Genomic DNA, 14715 nt, shown 5'->3' on the forward strand with positions numbered 1-14715 from the left:
ATGGGGAACATTGTTGGAGGCAGCTGGAGGAGCCTGGTGAGAAATGGTCCATGCAGCTCAGTAAGAAAATGGCCCATTTTGGCTGTTTTCATGTTTAAAAGTGCCTATCAATTTTAAAAGCGTTTAGAGGAGACTGAATTTAAACAGGTACCTCTGAGAAATGAGAAACTAAACTCTTTGACTTATTACTGTACTACTGTAGGTTCCCCCTTTAAGCTCTCACTCCTTCATTTTCTTTTGTCTTTTCTCTTTTCACATCTCTTTTTGCCCCACTTCCTTTCCTGGACAGGCTCATGCTTACCTGTTGTGATACAGTTAGTAAAGCTGTCTACATGCTGTGATGTGTATGAAGTATCTGCAAACACTGATTCATTTACCAACACTGCTTAGAGTGAAGCATATCTCTGCTACTTATCAAACTCTTGACAAGTGGTTTCCATATTTCATATTCCATGTTGTGTATCTCCTATATTCCAAGTTCTTCATGGAGAACAGGATGAAAACTGGAAAAGTCTGATCAAGGTGACCAGTGGAAAGGGGAAGAATGTTGTTAATCCCTGAAGGGGAGCCAGGGAGTTCTGTGGCGATACTGGGGCTTCTTGAATCCTTGTTGTGGTGGCTCAGGGATTACTGCAAGGGTGCAAGTGACAATAGTACAAAGCAGTATTTCCTAGACCTGTGAGCAGATCTGGGTATCACTTAGATAGTGATATCTAAGAGATTACTTCTTGGGTGTTTTTAAGTTTTTAAATAATGAGTTATGTGGCAAGAATTACACATTCTTACATATATTTTTATACAGGTGATCAAACATAATCATTAGGATATGGAGTTTGGAAGTAATATAAAATACAAGCAGTTAAAACAGTCTAATAAGTTGTTTGCACAGAGGTCTACAGATACAGTTGATCATTGCTTAGTTTTAAGTGAATAAATAAGAATGCTTTATTCTCTTCTAGTCATTTAACAAACATTTATTGAGTATCTACTGTGAACAGAAAATGTTTTACATACTGTAGATAAAGCAGTGAAAAAGATAGGCAAGGACTCTGTTTTAGCTGAGCTTATATTTCAAATGTGTGTGTTGAGGTAGGGAGAAGGTTGCCAAGAACTGTGAAGAGCCTGAGGTTTTGCCATACTTGCAAGCTAACAAATTGGCCAGCTACAGTTTCATGACCTCTGGATTAGCAACAAAGTATAGTTTATTATTAACAGCCATGCAGTAGCCAAGTAGCCATTATTTTCCTTGTGCTGGTTCCATGAACCCCAGTACTCACAGGGCAATGTGAAGCAGGCCAGTAAACACCTACACCTGCAGTGAATTATGTTACAAGACTGTGATTTTAAGCTTAAGGAACCCTAATGTTTTATAATGGGCAGTAACTATGCATGTCCTTTACTTTTAGGGAGACACTCGTTCTCTCTTCCTGTTTATAGGTAAACCTGTCCTTTGCCCTGGAGGGGGACACTGTGTCTAATTTCAAAATTTATTCACTGTTTTTTTTAATCTGCATGTCTATTTTATTTCCATTAGAAAAGTATTATCTATCTACAATTTTGGTCCACTTTCTTCTTGGCCTCTACCGTTCCAATTTAGACAATTTTACTCAAATAAAAGCAGAGTCACATATCTGACATGAGAACAAAATGTTTCATATCATTAAATTAGTTTGAATTAGGTGTGTTCTTGTTTATTTCTTAGAAAAAAATAACTCATCTTTCCTACCTATTATTTTTCTTTTATTTATTTGAGTCATTCTTGAGTAACGAGTATCTCTTTCCTACATTCAGTAATATGGGTGTAAATAATAATAATTTATTATATCAGTAACTGGATCAGTCATCTAATCTTCAACTCGTGCTTAGCTCTCCATATTCTATGGTATTTCCATAATAACTTCAGATATTTTAGTCAAACTCACATTTCCATCAGTTGTAAAAATTAAGATGTTATATCAATTGTAAAAATTAAGATGTGAAAAATTTCAGACTAAATAACACTGGGCCACTATAGTCATGCCGTTGTGAGAGGTGCTTGATCAGTTACTTCCTCAATTTCAACTCGGCCTCCTTTGGGCAAAGCAGCAACCAGGTAAGCAGCACTTGCAGGAAAACTACTCTTGAAATACTGTTTGTAGATTTCATTGACAGTAGGGAAGTCATTTATGTCAGCCAACAAAACAGTTGTTTTTACTGCGTTAGTGAAGTCACAGCCTTCAGCTCTCAGAATTTTGCTCATGTTCTTGCTTAGCTTCTTTTGCTAAACAAGCCCTCTTGGCACAAGCTGTCCACTTGAAGGGTCCATGCTTATCTGTCCTGAAATGTAAGTCTGTCCTGACTAACACAGCTTGACTGTAGGGCCCGATGGCCTCTGGGGCTTTCGTGGTGCTGATCGCCTTTCTGATTAAGGATGACCTGGCTAGCCCTTCTCTCTTGTGGCCCCTCCAGGAGAACTCCCTGTATCATTCCTGCTTGCTTCTTGCCTGACTGACCTATTCACTGTTCTGAAAAGATTGTAGTGGTTCTGCTTGCAAGATGTGCAGAAACATGAGAGACCCTCCAACAGTGGACAGAGAGGAGATAGTCATATTTATACTGAAATATTTATGTGAACTATGAAGTGTATTGAACTCAGGCAAATCTCAGTTTTGACCTGTGATTTATATCAGCGGTGCTGGTTCCCAGTATCAGTTTCTGCAGTCTTGTGAAAGAGCATAAACTCCATATTACCTGGTGGACTGACCCAGTGCCATGTGAGCAATGTGGATCATGAGCAATGTGTGGATCAGGATTCACTTTTCCACTCTGTCTCGCTGTCTGTGTCATTGGACTGATTGCATAGATTCTCTAAATCTGTTTCTTATAAACTGGGAATAATAAAACCTGCCTGATGGAGTTATTGGAAGATTAAATAAATAACATTTGTAAAATACTTAGCATAAAGTCTAGATACAATAAGCATTCAATAAAGGGTAGATAGTTTTGTTTACTATCATAGGTGTCATCAACTCTGCTTTTAAATTGAATCCTTATAACAACACTGTAATATGATCTTCATCTTATAAATTAGGAAATGGAGACTCAGAGATTTGTCTGAGGTTACTGGCTAATAAGAAGTAGAGCCACAATTCTAACACAGTTCAGTCAGTGTCAAAGTTCACATCATGTACTACCCAATAGACTTTAGGGATGAAGTCTCTCTACTTCTCAGTCGAATTTCCTCATTTGGAATCCACCTCTGCGAGTGCGATGGCTCATGCTTGTAATCCCAGCACTCTGGGAGGCCAAGGAAGGCAGATTGCTTGAACTCAGGAGTTTGAGACCAGCTTGGGCAACATGGAGTAGCCCCATCTCTACAAAAAATACAAAAATTAGCCAGGCTTGGTGGTGTGTGTCTGTAGTCCCAGCTACTTGGGAGGCTGAAGTGGGAGGATCTCCTGAGCCCAGGGAGATGGAGGCTGAAGTGAGCTGATAGTGCCACTGCACTCCTGCCTGGGTGAAAGAGTGAGACCCCCACCCCAAAACAACAACAGACAAAACCCCCAAATCTGCCTTTGCCATTTATTATCTGTTTGATTTTGAATAAAATCCTTTATATAAAAAATGGGGATAATAACAGTACCTACCACGTAAGGTGGTTATCAGGATGAAATGAAATAATATCTGCATAATGCCTGACAAATAGTAATAAAAACACATTTATTGATATTATTATTAGTTTTTATTACTATTATTATGACAGTAACACGGAGGCAAGCAACATCACTTATTCCAGATGACCATTCACCTTCACAGAAACCTGGGCTGCAATGTTTATAGCCTTCTGTGATGTAAATTTCCTGTAAGCTATATATTAGAATAGTTTTGAGGATCAATAAAGACATTGATTATAAGGTATGGTGAATGCTTCATACATAACCTTAGATTTGATTACAGGAAAGAGGAAAACATAATGTTACATTAGTATAAAGATAAATTTGCTTTTCTATTTTCTTTTCCATTCCCCTAATAATTTTGGTAAAATATACAGCAGTGCATATTGACCCCAAAAATGAATAAAACATCACTTAATTTACTTTAGCTCATACATTGGTTGTATGGGTTAACTCACCTTACATACATTTTATACGTACTTCACATTTATTTTGGTGAAAAAAGTTAGCAATATGACTTTTCATTAATGCTTAGTAAATATTTGCCAATGTACTATATAATTTTAATTTTGATAAAAATAGCATTGTGGACAAGTCAGTGGGACCAAAAATACTATCTTCATGATTCTTTAGCTTCTAAAGACAAATTGCTACATTTAAAGGTTATGCCAACTTTGAAAAGCTATGTAGGATAGTGGGAAAGACCACAGATTCTACAGTCAGCATTCCTGGGTTTGAATCCCAGCTTTGGTACTTAACTACTTGTGTGAACATGGGCAAGCCCCTTAAGCTATTGGAGGCTCATCTCCTTATCCAGAAAATGGGGACAATAAAAGTATATACCTCATAGAGTTGTTGGCAGGGTCTGGGAGTGCATGAAGTAATATACATGAAATGCTTGAACAACCTCCTGGTCCACAGTAATATCATACAAGTGTTAGCTATTGCTATTGCTATCCTCTTAGCCACTTCATGAATAATCTCCTATACCATGATTCTTAGAGCATCAGGATATGCAGGGACTGGGGGCCAGTGCTCTGAATCATGGCTGCAGAAGACCCGAGAATACTGCCTTCAATAGCAGGACTTATAAGAAATCACTACTCTGATGAGAATGTTTTGATTGGGCTTGTCAGAAGACCTGGTATTGTGGAATGCTTTTTGAAAATATGCTAACGAAATAGCTTCAGATTATATTTTCCTTTTCCAATATTCTTTGTCAATATATGAGTATTTCTGACTTTCACAGCATTTATCAATTACCAGTTTCATTGTTTATGTTGATCAGCTATATTGGTAAAACAAGAGTTCATTTTTTAAACAACTTACAGCATTATATTCAATGATGGTTATTTACCTTTTAATCAGCTTGCTGAACCTTAAAGCATACACATTAAATTCGAAAGCCAAAGATATCTAAAGTCAAAGAAGCTTTTTGTCTCTTGTACTGTAGTGTTACTCTTACATATTAATAACGAAGGCTGGCCTCCCGGTTCTGGAACCTCTCCCATCTTGACTAACACATCACCTCAGCCCACCCCTGGTGGCCCTGCCCTTGCCAATTTCCTCTTCCCTATGCCATTTCCCATACTTTCAATATTTTCTTAAGCCTTCTTTAAAGAGGCTTAAGATTCACCCCCAATGCACCTCACCTATTTCTGACCTTCTCTGTAGCTACTGGAATATTTCTATCTTGTCCTCTAAATTAATAATGGGAAAGCATAAATAATCCCATTTTTTTAAGTCATTTTTCTTGGAAGAGGAATAGGTGATAGCACTTCTATAACACCAAAAGGACACTGTAGGGTGAAAAAAAGGAAAAGGCCGAAAACTTGTTGAAAACCATTCTTGGCCAGGCGCAGTGGCTCACGCCTGTAATCCCAGCACTTTGGGAGGCCGAGGCGGGCAGATCACGAGGTCAGGAGATGGAGACCATCCTGGCTAACACGGTGAAACCCCGCCTCTACTAAAAATACAAAAAATTAGCCAGGCATGGTGGTGGACACCTGTAGTCCCAGCTATTCGGGAGGCTGAGGCAGGAGAATGGCGTGAACCCGGGAGACGGAGCTTGCAGTGAGCCGAGATGGTGCCACTGCACTCCAATCTGGGAGACAGAGCGAGACTCCATCTCAAAAAAAAAAAAAAAAAAAAAGCCACATTCTTCAGGAAATAATCATGGTAATAGTAACATATCATAGGAGCACTGATGAAGAAAAAATTAAGGCAAAAGGCAAAAAAGGTACTTTGTTTTTTTTAAACCATTTTAATGATGAATGGTTAAGATAAGCTGATGTATTTCTAAGTGCTAACAGTTTAAAGCACTCCCTTCTTCCCCAAAAGACATTGATCCTTTCTCTACGGTACTCATGCCAAATGGAAATTTTGGTGGACAGAGTCTCTTTAATGTAACCCTCCTGAGAAAGGCGTGCTAAAACATGAAGAAAAGCGACCCGACCATTCAGAAAAAATAAAAATAAAAATAAAAAAAACAGAAATGAAAGTGAGGCTTACATTGTATCTCTAAGATACAAACTGATTTTTTTCCTCCCACAGCCAGCTACAGTGATTTAAATAATAATTTACATATTTACTAAATTCCCATAGAGATGTACCTGCTGTTTTGATCCTTTCTTAATAGCAATACATTGTGATATATGGAAGCCCTTTGAAGAATCTCAGCCTGTGCTAAAAATCATGTGTTGGCCGACTGGATCCATTCGAGGAATTTATGGTCCAAATTAGTGTGAAATAATCAGCAAACGCTGTGTCGTCACGCTGTGTCTCTTTACCAGATTCCCTAGTTCCCAGGTCAGCTAGAGCAATTATTAAAACACCCAATGGTCAGACAAATTTCTGTTAGCAGATGATTTTAAACGAATGCTAGAGAATCAGTTTGGAAAGGCCTGCAACCAAACACCGCGTTCTCTAGCGAGTTCCCAGTACGGGGCAAGGTGCAGCATTGCCTCCCACTGCTTTCCGTTGTGCTGGCATATCAAAGAAGGAACCTAAAAGGCAGGAGGACCTGCTACTGGGGGGAAGAAGGCCTCAGAAGGCGAGAGAAGTGCTGAGTGGTGGCACGCAGCGGCCAGTGCGCCCCTCTGTCTTCTGGGAGCTCATTGCGCGCAGTAACTGGAGATCCTCACCCGCCCGCCGCGACAAACTCAAGCACATCTTAAAGCAAGGCGCCTGGGAAGAAAACATGCCAGAATAGAGTGGTGTTATTTTTAATGGAGCATGTGTTTGTCTTGCAAGTGTGTCGGAAGGAGGGGAGCAGGTGTCGGGTTCCTGACCAGCGCTTCTGATGCAGGATAAGAGGCCGAGGTTGGATTTCCCACGGCCTCACAAGATCTTTGATTTTGCAAGTGGGATGTAATCGTCCAAATTGAGTGCATAACGCTATCCCTTCTCGGTGCGTTTGTACTTGTTTTTAAAGCAAACTGGCCTCAGGGTGCGGATTTCATGAGCAATCTTAGGGATTGGGCCAGGTCTTGTTAGGTAAAGATTAACAGCCCGATAAATAGAGTTGGTGCACCACGGTAAGATTAACACAAGGCAATGGCAGAGTTGATCTAAGATCTTCTTGGAAGGCAAAGATGTGCAACCCCCGTCTTTTTTTTTTTTTTAAGAGTAAGAACATGAATTTGTCAATAATAAATTAATAACCCTCATGTAAGAGAGTTGTCAATATGAGAGACTCTATCTCCCATGTTCAGTAATAAAGCTACCTATTATTTTGGTAAGAAATGCCCAAATTGAAATTCCAAAGGGTATTATGAACTTGAATTAAAAAGGTAATGGATTTTTTAATAAGTTCTGGGTCAAGATGTATTATCAAACTATTTTCCATAGGGCATAGAATATACCGTCTATCCTTTTAATAATGCCAGATCTAGTCTTACATCCAGCGGCCAGCTGAGGCTGCTTGTCTATTATAGCTCTCCCACCATCCCTAACAATGAACAAATAACTAGATGGCCTATGAAACATTTAAAATAGAACTGTCTCCTAGAGAAACTGCTACTAGCAGAGACAGGTTTGATCCAGACCAGGATAACCTACTTTGGGAAAGAACAGATCAATATTGTTTGGGAGTAAGTAGTGGAAGTAAATATTATGGTGAATTAAGTTAATCATAAAACAAATGATCTGGGCACTGACATGCAGCCTGATTCTACCTAATTGTTCTCATGCAGTACTATGCAAAGGATAATTCCGTGTGCTTTGAAATTCAGAGGGCTTTCAAAAAACAGTTTTAATTATACAAACCATTTGTTAGTCATGAAAGCACTGTGTCTGCAAATCCTTAAAGACTGGCAAAGAACTTGACCATGCATTTGAAGAGTGGTCTGCATATTCTAAGTTATAGGAGATGAGTTTTCTTCTTTCCTGATTTATGGCTTGGGTCCAAAGCCAAAGTTATGTCTTTAAACCATTCTTTCTGTCATGCCTAACTCTCAACTCTGCGATACTCTACAAACTTACCTCTTTTTGTGTACTCTCGTAGAATATTTTCTTGCTGCATCCCTCATCCTTCCTTCCATCTTTGCTGGGTCTGGAGACAGGTAGTATTTCTATATGTAGCCATGGTGAAAAAGGGGGGTAAACTTGTTGACTGAAAGGTAGCTGAACTCAACAGACTTAAGTGTACTCTAAATGAAAAAGTAAACTATTGAGTTATAAATGGACAGAAAAAACTGCTTCATTACATGTTTGGATAACTTCTGGTCAGGCGTGAGTTAGTATAGGACGTTGTCATAGCTATCTTCATAGTTACATTAATTTTTACACGGTTTTAGATTAATGCAGGAATTTACTTTATACTGTAGCTTAATATTGGAAGCATTAAATTCATTGTTACAAATTGTCTTCTGTTTTTTATATCTTCTATAAAACAAAAATCTCCGTAAGATAAAAGAATGCCTGCCTCTCTCATCATGGACACATGTAGAGAGAGAGAGTGGATCTGGAAAACAAATTTATACTTTTTCTGGAAATGGGAACCATTCATAAACCGTTTAATGAGTTCAAGGTCTCCTTGTTCTCATTCTGCCTCCTATTCATATAGACTGTTGGCAACCAGAGGTAGCTGGGCTACTGATGCATTATTGGATAAATCTGCTTCCAACTTGAAGATTTATGAAAACTCTGAATGACGGACAAAAATATACATTTTCCTTTTAAAAAGGGTGAGATTAATATTCAGCAGTCACAATATATAATTAAAGAGAAAAATGAAATGAACTGTTTATGCAGGCACAAAGAGTTGGTTTAATATTACAAGAGACCAGAAAGTCTGAGGCAAAATTTTTAAATTTTGCTCAAGGGTTTAAGCCCCTCTAGGTGTTCTCGCAGGTATAACCCCATTGCCATTTTTATGCATGTCGTGAACTTCTTTAACAGCTGCATTTATGTGAGATGCTCAGATGTCTCCCGATGCCGCCTGCCTCCCTGTGTGCATGTTTATGTACTATATGCCCTCATTAATTTTGGAAAGAATTTTAAAAAGTGCTCAAATAACACTTCCAATTAGTAGCAGGTATTTTTTTTCTTCAGGTGTTGGAGTGCAAAGCTCATTGAAGCAACCCCCAGATGGTTGAATTGTATCCTAAACACAGTCCCAGATAAGAAAAAAGACTAACTGATGCCTAGAGGTCTCAATAAACCTTCTAACTCGGTTAAAATTTTGTTCCTGCTTCCTTCCTGCAGCTCTAGGTCCCAGTTTTAAGTTCTGTTCTTCATCTCCAAACTTTAGACATTGGGCAAACTGCTGATTTCCTTTTTGTGAAAACTTCAACAACTTATGTTTGATTGTCACAGAGTAATAGCTTGGCTAAATTTGTGTCCACAGTTTTTTCCCCCTAAAGGAAGTCTACAGTAATCTTGTAGGGTGGGGTTGGGGAGGCTCTGTATTATTTGGATACTGTGTATAGGATAATGCTGAGAAAGGAGGATGTAAAAAAAGGATAGTCACTAATCATTTCTATATTCTCAGGAGGTTTCCTGGAATAGAGTAGAGACATACAAAATCTGGGGTTTTCTGGTCCATGCCATGTAACGCAGGCCATCAGAAAGGGAGTTATTGAGGCATCTAGGGTATGCAAAGATGACTGAGAGTTAAGAAATGAATAGTTGAGAGTAGGGAATGAATTAGAAGTTGTCTTGATTGCTGCTGTTTCTTGTTCTCTCCCATGAAGATGGGTATCTTTGTATTTCCAAGTCTTTCCACCACCAGGATGCTCTGACCTCTAGGTGTCTACCTTGGGATCTCTGTTCCCCAACAGCCTACCGTCACTCTACTCACAGGTGGCTCAGCACATGGCCCTGCAGAGTGAGATATAAGATTCTTCTTCCCATTTTGGTCTTTTCATTGCTCCTGCTCCCTGGACCCCATGCCTGCTCATTGTGCCCTGCCTCTTCATCAACCACAGCCCAAGAACCTCCCCTCCCCTTTGATATTTATGGGGGTGACACTTTTGCTTTCCTTTAAAAAAGTAAGTCTGTCTCTTCATTTCTATTTGAGAAAGTAATTCACATTATCAGGAAAATTGGGGGTAATTACAAAGGCCATTTTTTATTTCTGCTAGAGAATATTTAATAATTAATGGACACAAAATTGAACAATACAGGTATTATATGGAGAGAAGTATTCCCTTTTTAAGTCTCTTCTACTCTTTTGGGTAAATCAAAGAGAAATTTCCAGTTTAGTGTTAATATGACTTTAAATCCTCCCTCACTCTGACTAATATCCCTTTGTAATGCAAAAAGTAGACCTCAGGCTCAAAGCCCTACTGTTGGTAGTACCTGCCCCACTCTGACCCAGCTCAAGACAAGACTCTAAATGATGTGAATTTTAAGTCAGAAGTGAAAGGAGAAAAAAAAAATCTCAAGTGTCTTGGTGAGAAAGGATATCACTCCCTTATGTTAGGCCCAGGCCCAGTTGGAAAGAAGACCCAGAGAGAAGTGGCTCTCTCATTCATTTGTGTCTATTATTTCATTGATTTCTGAGCAAATTAGAGGCTCTGTGGAAAAGGACTGGCAAGAAAATATGGAACAGCGTGAATGTAGCATTCTACTTAACACGAGGAAATGTGTTATGCATATATTAAACACGGGCTCTTTCACAGAAAATTGTGAAAATAGCTCTATGTGAAGTTCTTTGTGTTGATTTGTAAGTTATTAAGGTAAAACCATTTTTCCCTCCTGAAATTCTACAAAAATCAGTTGGTTAAAATACAGATCATGTTCTAGAAGGAAGTTTATAGGGATGTAAAATGCTGAGACAACCAGAAATCCCACATTTTAGATGTCAGGGCATTTGATTCATTCCTGTTAAGGCTTGGACAGCAATAAATAAAATCCTGGCTGACTGAATGTGTAACCTTATAAATTTAAGTGCTCTTTACTCTGAAGACCTGAAGTTCTTCTTTTTAAAAATCTTTTAAAGAAACTGAGAATCCCCTGAGTTTCTTGACTCTAGATGAAGTCCACAGGGCAAGCCAGGTTCTAACTTTCACTCTATACATGTTAAATTTCTACCTTGGGTGAGTCTATGAATAATACAATTTGGGGATTCTGAATTTATGAATGAACAGGCAGCTTTGAACTCCTTCTGGGAGCAGGCACCATATGCCATTCAAAGGTAATTTCCCTTAGATTTACATTTCATTTACTCATCTTGCGCCTCTAATGTCAAGTGCTGTGTCAGGCCTTGAAAGGAAATGTAACAGCGAATAGCAGTCCAGAGAAAGAACGATAAAGCTGACAAACGGTAGCCTCCTCCATAAATCAGAGATTCCACTGAGAGAAGTTGACGGTCGAGCCTATACATTAGAAAAAGAAATGTAGAAGGAGGAAAAGAAAACAATAGTATGAAACTCGCTATGACTCAGTGAATGAGAAAAATGAATCACAAGGAAACCTGGCAGAATAAAAATTATCTGATTATTGTATGAAGCAAAATCTTTAAGAAATCAGTTTGTTAACCAGTTCTGAAGAAAAATGAAAATGAGAATTATTATATGTAATCATAAGAAAAGAGATGAAAACCAATCTAAGTTTAAAAAATGTCAAGGTCAGACCTTTCAAAACAAGGTAGAATTGAAGTAGACGGATGAACACAGATGTGGCCAAGTAGGTAAGAGGTCAGAAGGTGACAGGTACAGGCACCTTCCAAAGCAGGATGGGTGACATTTGCTTTTTTCAGTTTGTATTAGGAAAATTCCCACTTCAACCAGGTTTTTAGAGTTTTAAGATGACTAGATTTAGTAATTGTGGATAGATGGTTAAGCATGGAGCTTTAGAAGGTGTCTGAAATTGAGGAGCCCTGTTCCTTAAACTTTGTTAGCCTCACAGTAAATCCACCTCTGGTCCCCTTTGCAGAATCATGCCTCATGTGACGGAGGAGAAGACGTGGGCTTTGGGCTGCTGTGTTGGGCAAGAGGCTATGATTCATCTTCCTGCATGGATTGCCTTGAGTCATGCTGTCCTCATCATTAGAATGGTAAGCTAGAGAGAGAGAGTTGTGATTAGGGAGTGGGTTTAAAAGATAAAGAAGTTATTTCTGGCTAAAGTAATGAAGACTGTATTGTTATAGTGTTTTAGAAGTGTATACGCCTCAGTGAAACCACTTTTGTCTCTTTTTGAATGGCAAGATATACCAGAGACTGTGCCGGATGCTTGAGATATACAGATGAAGAATGAATGATGAATGAAACTTGGTTTCTGCTGTTAGAAAGCTTGTAAGTTGGAGATGCAAGGGTAGGAGGTAGGAGGATAGAGGCAGAAGGAACCCGGAGTATCCATTTGGGATGGAACCTCACATTCATTCTTTTTTTTTTTTTTTTTTTTTTAGACAGAGTCTTGCTCTGTCACCCAGGCTGAAGTGCTGTGGCACAATCTCAGCTCATTGCAATCTCCACTTCCTTGGGCCCAAGCGATCCTCTCACTTCAACATCCTGAGTAGCTGGGACTACAGGTGCGCACCACCATGCCCTGCTAATTTTTCTCTTTTATGTAGAGACAGGGTTTCGCCATGTTGGCCAGCCTGGTCTTGAACTCCTGAGCTCAAGTGTTCTGCCCACTGCAGCCTCATAAAGTGCTGGGATTATGGGCTCAAGCCACTGCGCCCAGCGGCATTCATTCATTTAACAAGTATTTGTTGAGTACTATATTATTTTAAGAGCTGTGGATCTGGTAGCAAACGAAATGGCTCCAAATGCCAGTATACATGGCACTTTTATTCTAGTGGTGAGAAACAGAAAGTAGATAAACTATGAGTGTAGATATAGATGTATACATACACATACATATACGGGCAGATGATGGTGAAAACTGTGATCAAATAAAGCAGGTTACAGGAGATAGTCAGCTGTTTCTTTTCTTTCTCTGTACGTGTGCGTTCATGTGCATCTGTGTGTGTGTGCCCGTGCGTGTGCATACACGTGCAGGGAGCTATTGCTCTTTTATACAGTGTGGACCAGAAGTCAACAATAAGATGACATTTCAAAAGGGACCTGAAAGAAATGAGAAAGAGGTATGATGGGAAGCGCTCTCTGGGCAGAGAGAATAGCAAGTGAATGCGTCTGGAGGCAGTGGTGTGAGAGGTGTGTCTGAGGAACAGCAAGGGAGGGCTAGTGAGGCTGGAGTGGAGTCAGCAATGCGTAGAGGAGAAGGCAATAAGGTCAGAGAGGTAGCAGGGGCCAGGGCAAGAGTCGTCTTAGGCCATGGTAAGGACTCTGGGCTTTAAGTGTGGTGGGGAGCCCCTGGGAGGAGCCACGTGGGCAGAATCAGCTCTAGAAGGGCAAGCCTACAAGCAGGGGGCTCAGTTGGGAGACTGCTGGAATAATCTAGGTGAGAGATGATAGTCGTTCTAACTGGGTTGGTAGCAATGGAGGTGAGAAACTTTTGGTTTCTTGTTATATTTCAGAAAGGAGCCAGCAAGATATCCTGATAGGTCAGGTAAGGAGATGAGAGGCAGTGTTTTATCTTGAGCAACTAGAAGGTTGGAGTTTTAATTTAATGAGATGAGAAGAACAGTAGGAGGAACAGTTTGGGAGGTGGTGGTGGGATTTCTGTATTGGACTTAAGTTTGAGGTCTTCATTTGACATCTGATTGGGAATATCAAGTAGGCAGTTGGATGTGTTTGGAGTTCAGGGAACAGGGTGAGGCTGGAGATGAATATGTGGGAGTTAAGACCATACGTATGGTATTTAAGGTCATAAGATTAAACACAATCACCTAGGGAATAAATATAAATAGAGGAAAAATAAATATGACATGTTTCTTTTCTTGAACTTTTGGACATACTTTTGTTGAACCTCTGGAGGTGGGATTGGGCATTTGTGAGTGTAGGTTCCTGCTATTTCTCTTTCTCTAAAAATACATGACATGATTTATACATCCCAACATTTCATACAATGCTTTTCATAATCTGATGCATACCTACTCACTTCTCCAGTTTCAGTTCCACCAAACAGCAAAAGCATCGTGCTGTTTCATGTCTGTGTGTGCCTTTTGCTCATGCATTTCTACTTTGCGGAAAAGCCCACCCTGCTCCCAACCCCAGCTTATATCCACACAAACACACATACACTTCACACTTCTGGGTAATACCTATTCATTTCTAAGACCCTAAATGTCATGTCCTTCAAAATACCTTCCCCTCAGCTTGTCTCCAGGTGGGTTGAGCCCATCTTCCATGCTTTATCAGCCCGTGCTTGGGAATAATTCCTTATCTTATTGCTTTATAATTATTGTCTCTTACTGTCTGCCTAATCCTGGGTACAGGGAATACTCAAAGCATTTATGAAAGTTTACCAACACGTTAACAGACAAGATAGAGAAAAGTGATGAGTGAAATAAACCTCTTAATCCCACAACAGCAGAACAACAGCAAAATAAACCCCACTTCAACCGGTAGTTACTGAGCTAAATTCCTCAATGTCCTCTGCAGGGTATGTTCTGCACTCAGCTAGGTCTTAATGAATGTGAAACAACAGGCCCTAAATGATCAATCATGGGAAAAAGAGGAAGCAAATTAGAAAATAAATCTTTGCAGGAAGA

General features: G+C 39.5%; 1 pseudogene; it reads right to left on the reverse strand.

Annotated features, from left to right (window-relative positions):
* Positions 1–2014: 2014 nt before the first annotated feature.
* LOC116457972 (2-iminobutanoate/2-iminopropanoate deaminase-like) lies at positions 2015–14352 on the reverse strand (annotated as a pseudogene).
* Positions 14353–14715: the final 363 nt, after the last annotated feature.

This window comes from Hylobates moloch, unplaced genomic scaffold (assembly GCF_009828535.3).
Source record: "Hylobates moloch isolate HMO894 unplaced genomic scaffold, HMol_V3 SCAFFOLD_18, whole genome shotgun sequence".
NCBI lineage: Eukaryota > Metazoa > Chordata > Mammalia > Primates > Hylobatidae > Hylobates > Hylobates moloch.